The sequence below is a fragment of the Capsicum annuum genome, chromosome 11, assembly GCF_002878395.1.
Source record: "Capsicum annuum cultivar UCD-10X-F1 chromosome 11, UCD10Xv1.1, whole genome shotgun sequence".
Lineage (NCBI taxonomy): Eukaryota > Viridiplantae > Streptophyta > Magnoliopsida > Solanales > Solanaceae > Capsicum > Capsicum annuum.
The window spans coordinates 59,875,240-59,886,390 of NC_061121.1; positions in this window are offsets into that span (position 1 = coordinate 59,875,240).

Here is an 11,151-nt window from a genome sequence, read left to right on the forward strand (position 1 = left end):
CAACAAAAATCATGAAGAGAGAGAAAACTCCAATAAATGAGAAGAGAGAGAAACGTGCCTTTTTTCCCCTCCATTTCTAGTTATATTAGGTTTTACATTGGATCAAAGTATAAATTAAAAAACTTGTGGTTTATTTTCAAACTTTTCTTACTTTCTTAATCCTTAATAAAGTAATTATCACCCCCACTCAATTATTAAGACTTGTGTCACTCACACTTTATTTTAAAACTCTTTTGTCACCTAGAGCCCAAGGTCCCGTGTTTCTTTATACTTTGTATTTTTATATATGTGTGTATATGGTATATACATGGTATAAACTTCATATATAACATACTTTGTATATTTATATTATAAATATGTTTAGTATGTTTCTTAATACTTTGTATATTTATATATGTGTGTATATGGTATATACATGGTATAAACTTTATATATAACATACTTTGTATATTTATATTATAAATATAATACTTTATATATTTATGGGTATAAATATAAATTAGCAGTAAAATAATGTCTTAAATAAGGGATAAAAATAATGATGAGAGAGAAAAAGAGATATATATTAATTAGGATAGCATTAAGTTTGAAATTATAATTATCTTATTCTTTAAAACTGCTATATATGTAATATTAAAACAACAATGTTTTAAGGAGAGTTTTATGTAAAAATTTAAAAGATTGGGGTTATATGTAACAATAATAAAAGTTGGAATTAGAATTGAAAAATTGTGAAAACAAAAAAAAAAAACTGTTTTCCCTATTCAAAAAAAATTTCTGAAATTATTTTCCGAATTTTCATGGCCAAACACCATAATTTCCAACTCCGAAAAAAAATTCCAAATAAAGGAAAAAAATTTCATGGCCAAACGGGCCCTGAATTTTGGGATGAAAAATCACCTGGCTATAAATAGTGGAAAGAGAAGAATACGTAGAATGGTACCCATTTTCAAAATTTAAGGTAGTTCATACTCAATATCTTTTTCATTTTTTTTAGGATTAGAATTTGAAAAGGGAAAAAGTAGGATAGGTTATGGGATCATGGGCCTTTTCAATATTTTAAAAATTTGAGGATAAAATACAACTTTACAAAACTACATCAAAGTCTCTTTTTAAATTCATTAAATAATCCAATTATTTTCCTCTCTCCTAAAACCTTTTTTCTTCTCGATTCTTGAAAGCATAAACGACTTCAATTGGTTTGTCTTCAATTTTCTTCCCCAAGTTCAAAGTTCTCATCCTCTTGTGCTCAGATAAGTTTAATCTTCTTTTCCAATCATTTTAGCTTCGTTGTGCTGTTTTTTTAATTGTGTTTATGTAGTGAAGTTTGAGTTTTTGCTAAAATTCTAATGTTCTTGATTAAATTAGTGATAATCTAAAATAGTTTAATTCATATTCTTAATTCCGCATCATAAATTGATTTTTTGCCTTGGAGAATGCCAAAAGAATTTTGAATTATATGTTTATATTGCCTATCGGTTTTGACATTTTATACTGAATTTTAGTCGACTTCAATGGTGTTTGTTTTGATGCCTATTTCATTCTCAATTTTTGAAATAATTGCCACTTCTTTTGCATGTGTAATTTGAGCACTTATTTGTTTGTGTTAAAAGACTATTGGTTGATAAATTGATCACAAAATATTTATTTTTGTTTGTAATTAAAAAATAAGGCTAAAACTTGAAAAATCATTAAAAGAGTCTACTCCTACTGCTTGTAGCATTAAGAAACAAAAAGATGAAGAAGTCTCCAAATTTTTGAAAAGGAAAAAATTTATAATCAAAGAATCCGAGTCAGAGTCGAAAACAAAAATCATAATTGAGATTGAGGAATATGAACATACGAGTGCTCAGGAGAGTGATGATGTTGAGTTTAGTAAAGGAGAAAGTGAGGATAGTGGTGATGATAGAGAGATATCCATAGTGGAGATGGGGATAATGATCCCCTATTTTTGTCAATTTGTGCAAAAGATATCTCTGTTGAGTTATATGACCTAACCACATTGGATTGATGAGATAAGACCTTTTTCAATGAAGATTTCTGTAAGAGCAAAGATGACGTATTATCATGATTTCAGAATGACTCTAGCTGATCAACAGATTATTGTGACTTCAGAATAACTCTAGTTGTTCAAAAGCTCTATAATGAATTTAAGGATACTTGCTTTGGGCACTTGAGGCATATGTCCAAATTTTTTAAATTTAATGTTCAGATGATCCATTATATGTTGTTGCGACGTGTCAAGAATTACGATACGTTGCATGAGATTTGACTATGTTTGAATAATAAGTCAACAAAATTTTGCTTAAAAATTTGCTTTAATTACAGGGTTGAATTGTTCTGCATATCTACAAAAATAAAAAATGAGAAAAGTCTTCGAACAGTAAGAAAATTTTCATTTCAAGGTGATGAAGAACAAGAACATCACTACTTCAAGGTTGATAAGATTGATTAAAGGTAATCAGTTGAATAAAGTGCAAAAGTTGAAGTACGCTTTAGTTTGATTCCTCCACTTAATGTTGCTTACAAGATATCTGTCGAAAATGATAGATTCAAATCACATCAAGGTGGAGAATGATTTAAATTCAAGAATTATTCATAAGGGAAAGAGTCTTTTGAATTAACCTTGAGATATCTGAAGAAGAAAATTGATTTGAAGAAGCAGTCGAAAGTGTATAATGAGAGGAAGAATGTACTGTACGTTCTATATAACTTTTTCTGGCCATTTCTAATACTTATTATCTACCAGCTAGTTGATTTATGAGAGACTCTTATTTATTTATGTAGTAATTTATAGACTCTATTTATTTATTTATTTATTTATTTATTTGTTCTTCTATTAACTGCAAATTTAGATATATGAGGCTTTTCTTTATCTTGAAAAGTATGGCGAAAAGTCACTGAATTCTCCTTTCCTATTTTTCAATTACTTGAATGACACACGTCGAAGAGCAACAATATAATGAAAGATGATAAATATAAGTATAGAAGGAATGATACAAATATATAAATTTATTTGTTATTATATAATAATTTTTTTCAACTAATGAATGTTGTGTTATTTCTATTTTCTTTTTTAGATTGTGCATCCATGCCTTACCCCACCATCCTTGAGATAAAACAGACTTACATGAAGCATTTAAGTGATGTACAGATAAAGCGAAGGACAAGTTTCTCGATGCCTTGAATATCAAGTTGAAAGGCATTGCCATACTCCAACTCAGGGAGGTGAAATTTACACCCAATGTCTTACTTGACTAAGAAAATCAACAAATAACCCAACTAAAAAGCATAACCTATGACAATTCGGGGCTGACGAGGCCCGAACAAAGTCAATCATTCAAAATATATTAAAAAAGAGGATAATACAACTGACTGATAAAGTTGCTCGAAATCACAAACTGTACCAAAGCTAACCCATCAATTAAAAATATACAAAAGCCGACAAGGCCAAAAATCAATAATACAGCTGACATCAAGGTCACAACTGAATCACATATCCGCAATGTAGGCCTACAAGCCTCTAAAATGAAGAAACACTAGCAATAAACTGAGACATGATCCCCGACATATGAAAATAGAAGAAGACTTCAAACTCAACAACTCTACAGAATGAAGCGTATCAATCATCAACTGAACTCAACCACACGCAATGAGGATCACGGTGTACTGTTAACCCACAGGAAAAAAGTTGTAGATACATATCCTTGGGTTTCAAAGAATTTAGATCGATCAAAAAATATATTTCTTAAAAAATATATGATCAAGACACTAACTGTAACCTGTGGGGAATTCTACATCAAAAAACTTGATAGATCGCATTCTCTCTTCCGTCCTCTATTTTTAGTCCATAACAACAAAATCAACTTTTGTCATAAGAATAAAAATTTTAGACTTATGTGCTAGATTTTCAAAATATATTTTTGTACTTAAAAAGAAGCTCTACACAACGAGATAACTGACGCCATTAATTACGAGTTCTTGACAAGAAATTACATCTATTGAGACATTTATTACCGATTCCTTAATGGCACGCTATATTCAAAATCTCAAAATCTAAGAAATCATGCCCTAAAAAAAGAAATAGCCTTTACATACCTCAAATCTTTCACTAATATAAAAAATCTCACGGAGTTCTAAACAACCCTGACATCACTATTCTCTTTCTGATATTATATCAAATGTAGAAATTTCATTTTTTTCCTTCAAGTTATGTGAGAATATTATTCATAACAGAAAGTGATAACCACAATATCTGAATTAAGGAATTCAGACAACTGCTTTAAGTATAGTATCAGGAAGTAGCGTTTGTAGGCGATGCTATTGGTCTTATCTGATATGTACCGTAACCTCCATGTCTGTAACCTCCCATTCCAGCAACTACTCAACTGTTAAGGATTTGAATTTGAAATTCTCTGTAACTGTTGCTCAACCACCTAATTTGTAACTGTTGACCAATGTTCTTGATGGAGAACATTATAAATAAGATAGATCCAATTAAAAGGTCCCTAAGCATGATTTTTAAAATACTCCACACCATCGAAAGAGTGAGAGTTGAATACTTAGAAGACTCAAGCAAACGTCGATGACTTCGACGATTTCGATGAATACCTACAATGGCTGGAGGTACACCAATCTCTAATTACACAGTGTTATTGCTTTGTTTACTAACATTTGACATCAGAGCGAATCGTTATAGCTCTGCTTTGTTGATTTTCGAAAAAAATCCTCCAAATGGGTCTTGTTTTTAGATCTGTTTTTGAAACTTTTTGTGCAAATTAATATTGAAAAATCATAAATAAATTAATTTTTCAGTGTGTGCTTTCCATTTTCTGGTTAGCTATAGTCAAATTTTTTTGAGTTTATATATTGATTATAACCTGGTCAAAGCGACCCGGCTAAGGGAAGAAGACGATGACAACAAAAGTTTTTCTTTTATAACTAGAAGTGCAAGGCCCGTGTCAGCACGGGCCCAACAATAGAACATGTGGATTGTAATTTTTAAGTTTTAGGATTTATCTTGAAGTAAAAAGTTTGAGCAGTACAATATTTTCATTAGTATGATTGAGCTAAGGGGATCACAATTGAAACCTTTTTTTAACCTTCTTGTCGAATTTTGTGATCAGAAATATAAAGAAAGAAAAGAGGCGTAAATCTGATGAAATAGCTTAAATAAAAGATCAAGCAGATTATTTATTTTCAATATCGCAAAGATTAAGAATCGTGTAAATTTACCCGATAAAGAGAATACACACCTTAGATTCGCTATTATTTTGTTTAATTATTATTTTTAACACAAGAAAAAAGTGTTGTTTTTTAATAGAGAAGGAAGAGTTGAGATTTTCTTTATTTTATTTTTAAAACAGAGAAATGTTGATTAATATTAAGGAATTGTAAAAAGTTGAAAAAGATGGCTACACATATTTGATAGAAAATTTGCTAATGTTAAGAAAGTGCGAAGTGTTTGGTAGCAAATTTGTGATAGATACACGTTTTTCGTACCTAAATTTACTTTATTTATATTTAAATTAGTTTATAAAAATCTTTTGCAAGTAATTTTTATACTTCTTTTCTTTAAAATATAGTAATAAAATTTACTCATTCTTTATTCTTCTCACACTTTACTACATATATTTTATCCTCTTTAAATCTCATTATGCCATTTTACCCTCTTTGAACGTCACTGTACATTAAAATCACGATTGAAGCAGTTAAAGCAGAAATCAGTCAATTTTAAAATTTTTTTGGTTAATTATTGTTATTTACAGTACGTTTTATTTCATTTTCAAATAATATATGTTGCTTTATATCTTCTTCGGTTTCGTTCCAATTTAAGTGACACTAATATAATTTTGATAGTCAATCAAATATTTTATGTTAACATATCATTTTGTTATTCTTATTTTTCTAATACATAAATGACTTATAAAAAAGAGTGATATAGTAAAATCATCGTTCGAAAGATGAAAATTTAATTTAAAACATTAAGAGTTAATTTTGAATTTTATGTCTATTTTATTTTTCATTAAATATTATTTATTTTGTTAATACCTAGAGGACTCATAATAATTAATTAAGAGCAATTGATTATGTTATTACTATAAAATTAATATAATTTTATCATATCCAATAGTAGTAATCATCGATAATTCACCAAAATAGTATATTAATTAAATACGGAATGCTATATTTGCATATCCTAAATATGATATTATTAAACATTATTGGACAGTGCATTATATTTATCTTTCACAATAGTAAAATTTTACTATATATTTTTCTTATTTCTTTTTAACTTGATACATATTAACCCAACACAAATTCTAAGAAAATATTCATTAGAAATTTATTTTATTAAGTTAAATTTATTAATTTTGTACTTTAAAAATTTAAAGTTAAGTTTAAATATTAGTATTTCTATATAAGAAAAAAATAATTTTAAAATTTAAATTTACTAAAATAAATAAATAAAAAGATTAATTTTCTATATAAAAGTCAATTAAAATAACAAAATTGATTTACTTTAAATATTTAGTTTCAATTAATTAAGATAATTTTTTATTTTGTCATGGTTTATGCTTCACCGATAAAATTTTGAGAGTTGAATAGAACTTTTAACTATTTTTAAAAAAATATTTTAACTTGTTAATTATTGTGATTTATAATAATTTTTATGTATTTATCAAATAATATATTTACTCCTTTTGTCCCAATTTATGTGACTTCGATACAATTTTGAGAGTCAACTAAATTTTTTATATATCTTTTAAATATTTAAGTTATTAATTATATGATTTGCAGTTTTTTTCTTTTATATAAATTTATGTGGAATTGCTAAAATAATGAGAGACAATAAAATTTTTATATGTATTTTAAATATTTTAAGTTATTAATTAATGTGATTTGTGGTAACAAATTAGTTTTGAACATGACAACCAATTAAATAAATAATTTTTTTTTACTTTCAATATGTAGTTATAATTAATTAATATAAATTAATAGAATATATTAAATATTTAAACCATTATGATGAAATAATAGAATTATTATATATTGGGGTATGGTATATAATTAAATGAGAATAGAGGGGTTTTTTGGTAATTTCATGAGAGGTGGTCTAAACCACCTCTTCTATATATATATATATATATATATAGATATTTCTTTTCTATATTATAGAAGAGTTGGTTTGGTCATGGGATGGAAATGACATAAAAAATTTCTCTAGGGGTAATTTGGTCATTACAATAAATTATAAGCTCAATTCAATTATTTTTTATGCTTTGACTTTGAAACTTCATCAAAAGTTTGAATAAAAACCCATTATTTTCTCTTCCTTTACTCCTGCTTAATTACATACCATATCCCAATATATAATAATTTTATTATTCATCATAATGGTTTAAATATTCAATATATTCTATTAATTTATATTTTATTAATTAATACTTATGATATAATTTTTTTTGAATAATATATGCTACTCTCTTTATCTAGAGTTTTGTGTCGATGATAGCTAATTATATTTTTTAAATAATTTAAATTTTTTATCATTGTAATTTATAATATTTTTTTTATTTCAACTTATATGGAACAATACTTAAATGACCATAATAATTAATTAGGGGTGATATAGTAAAATGTAATTAGTATTATTTATTATTTTTATTATGTATATGTGTTGATTCAAGAAGAATTTGGAAACATTTAGAAATGTGTTGAATGTTACAGATGTTAATAATCCATTTGGTACTTCTTGATTTCTCTATATTTATCTCTTGTGTGTTTTTACTCTTTTGTCATTTAAATACGTTACTCTTCTTGTCCAAATTTTTATGGCATTGATAGTCAATTATATTTTAAAAATAATTTAAGTTTTTAATTATTATGATTTATAATACTTTTCTTCTATTCCAATTTCAGTGATACTAATATAATTTCAAAAGTCAACCAAATATTTTATATCTTTTAAATCTTTTAAGTTGTTAATTATTGTGATTTCTAGTATTTTTCATGTAATTTTTTTTGAAATATATAACATATTAAATTATTCTTAGATATTTTAACTTGTTAACTATTGTAATTTATAATATTTTTTATATAATTTTTTTGAATAATATATGCTACTCTTCTTGTCCATCGTTTTATGTCGACGTTAGCCAATTATATTTTTTAAATAATTTAAATTTTTTATCATTATGATTTATAATATTTTCTCTATTTCAACTTATGTGGCAGAATGCTTAAATGACCATAATAATTAATTGGGGGTGATATAGTAAAATATAATTATTATTATTTATTATTTTTCTTATGTGTATGTGTTGATTCAAGAAGAATTGGAAACATTTAAAAATGTGTTGAATGTTACAAATGCTAATAATCCATTTGTAACATTTGATGCTTCTTGATTTCTCAATATTTATCTCTTATATGTTTTTACTCTTTTGCCCTTTGAGTATATGTAGCAATTTTTATTTTTTTTAAAATGTCATGAAAATTTTACTCTTTTGCCCTTTGAATATGTTTCTCTTCTTGTCCAAATTTTTGTGCATTGATAATCAATTATATTTTAAAAATAATTTAAATTTTTAATTATTGTGATTTATAATACTTTTCTTCTATTCCATTTTCAGTGACACTAATATAATTTCAAAAGTCGACCAAATATTTTATATCTTTTAAATCTTTTAAGTTGTTAATTATTGTGATTTCTAGTATTTTTCATGTAATTTTTTTGAAATATATAACATATTAAATTATTTTTTTTCTATTTCAACTTATGTGGCACAATGCTTAAATGACCATAATAATTAATTAGGGGTGATATAGTAAAATTACGATTGAAGTAGACATGTCATAAATATCTATTTTATTTTTTACTTAAATATTATTAATTTTTTAATTTATAAATAACTTATAATAATTAATTAGGAGCAGTATAATAATTAATTAGGAGTGATATTGTACAATTACGGTTGAAGCAGACATGTCATAAATATTTATTTATTTTTTAATTAAATATTATTAATTTTTAATATATAAATAACTTATAATAATTAATTAGGTGTGATATAATAATTAGTTAGAGGTAATATAGTACAATTACGGTTGAAGCAGACATGTCATAAATATTTATTTAATTTTTTAATTAAATATTATTAATTTTTAATATATAAATAATTTATAATAATTAATTATATATGGGCTCCATCATATTCAATAGGAGTAGCATCAATGGGAAAGTGGTAATTTATTGGAATGGCATGAGTTGTAATTAATTCAAAATGGAAGAACTTTTCTTATAGTTGTTGATAAGGTCTAAACATTAAAACACAAAATACAATTTTCCTAAACAAACTAATCTTGCAAAGTATTTTATAGACCTTAGTATTCTAAAACTTTGTTTTAATACCCATAAGCTAACATGTCAAAACCATCATTTCTAATATATATATCTATATATATATATATATATAGAGAGAGAGAGAGAGAGAGAGAGAGAGAAATATAGAAAAGAAATATAAAAATAATATTTTTAAAAATAATTTAAAATTTTAATTATTATGTAAAACTTTTTCTACTCCAATTTAAGTGACATGATACTTAGATGACCATACTAATTAATTAGAGATGATACAGTAAAATCACGATTGAATATATTAGGCAAAAATTAAATTAGGTGAAATTGTAATAACAAATAAGAAAGAAAGTAAATTATATATTTTTTTAAATAATTTAAATTTTTAATTATTGTGTAAAACTTTTTCTACTCCAATTTAAGTGACATGATACTTAGATGACCATAATAATTAATTAGAGATGATATAGTAAAATCACGATTGAATATATTAGGAAAAAATTTAAATTAGGTGAAAATGTAATAACAAATAAGAAAGAAAGTAAATCAGATGTTTGAGATGAAATTAAATAAATAATAAAATTTATTTAATTGCATCAATTATAATTAATTTTTACAATAAATTATCATCCTACTAATCAATTTACTTAAATATATTTGAAATAATTTTATACATAAAATAAAAAAGATAAATACGATTGAAAAATAAATGGAAGATAGAGGGCCCACATGTGTGTAAATATGTGTGATGGCATTATGATACATTTTTTCAATGGCATTGCTTGTAATTAAAGAAAAAATAATGGGTTTTTGTTCAAACTTATGATGAAGTTCCAAAGTCAAAGCACAAAAAATAATTGAATTGAGCTTATAATTTATTGTAATGACCAAATTACTCCTAGAGAAATTTGTTATGTCATTTCCATCCCATGATCAAACCAACACTTCTATAATATAGAAATATTTATTACTATATAAATAAATAAAGTGTTGTCTATCAGTCAGGATATTTATGACTATTATTTTAATTTTTAATTTGTTGCTATCCTGATGCCTTCTCAATTGCTAATGGAGAGAGTGTTGGCCACGTACCGCTACTTAGATTTTTGTTTGTCCTTATAATGTCTTGACATAATGAGAAACTCTATGGTGCCGTTTGGTTTGCGGTTTGGATGTAAATAATTTTGGAATAAAATAATAATTTTGAAATAAAAATTTATTTTACTTGTTGGGTTGTTAATATTTGAGATAAATTATCCCAGAACTAATAATTAGTCTAGGGATAAGTTATCCATAGATATGGTGGGATTATTATCCCATGTTAAGTTATCCTTGGGATAAAATTAGAATAAGATACAATTGCCCTCCAAATTCTTTCTAGATTATATATATATATATGTGTGTGTGTGTGTGTATGTATTACTTTATTTTTTTAATAAAATATAAGGTATTTTTATAAAATTATGGACAAGTTACTAAAGTATGTTGACTTTCGCTTTCTAACTTAATACATGCTTAATTATTAAATAAAAAAATATTTTTATATTTAGCTAAAAATATTTGAAAATTTATTTTTTAAAAAAAATATAATTTGACTCTCCAAATATTAATGATACTAAATAATAAAAAATGAGAGTAATTTTTTTTCATATTTTTTGATGATGAATTTTTTAACAAAAAATGAGATTATCAATATTTTATGGAATTTAGAACAAAATAAGTAATTTAACAAGAAATATTAGAGATTCATACACATTTAAAAAATATTTATTTATGAATATATTATACGT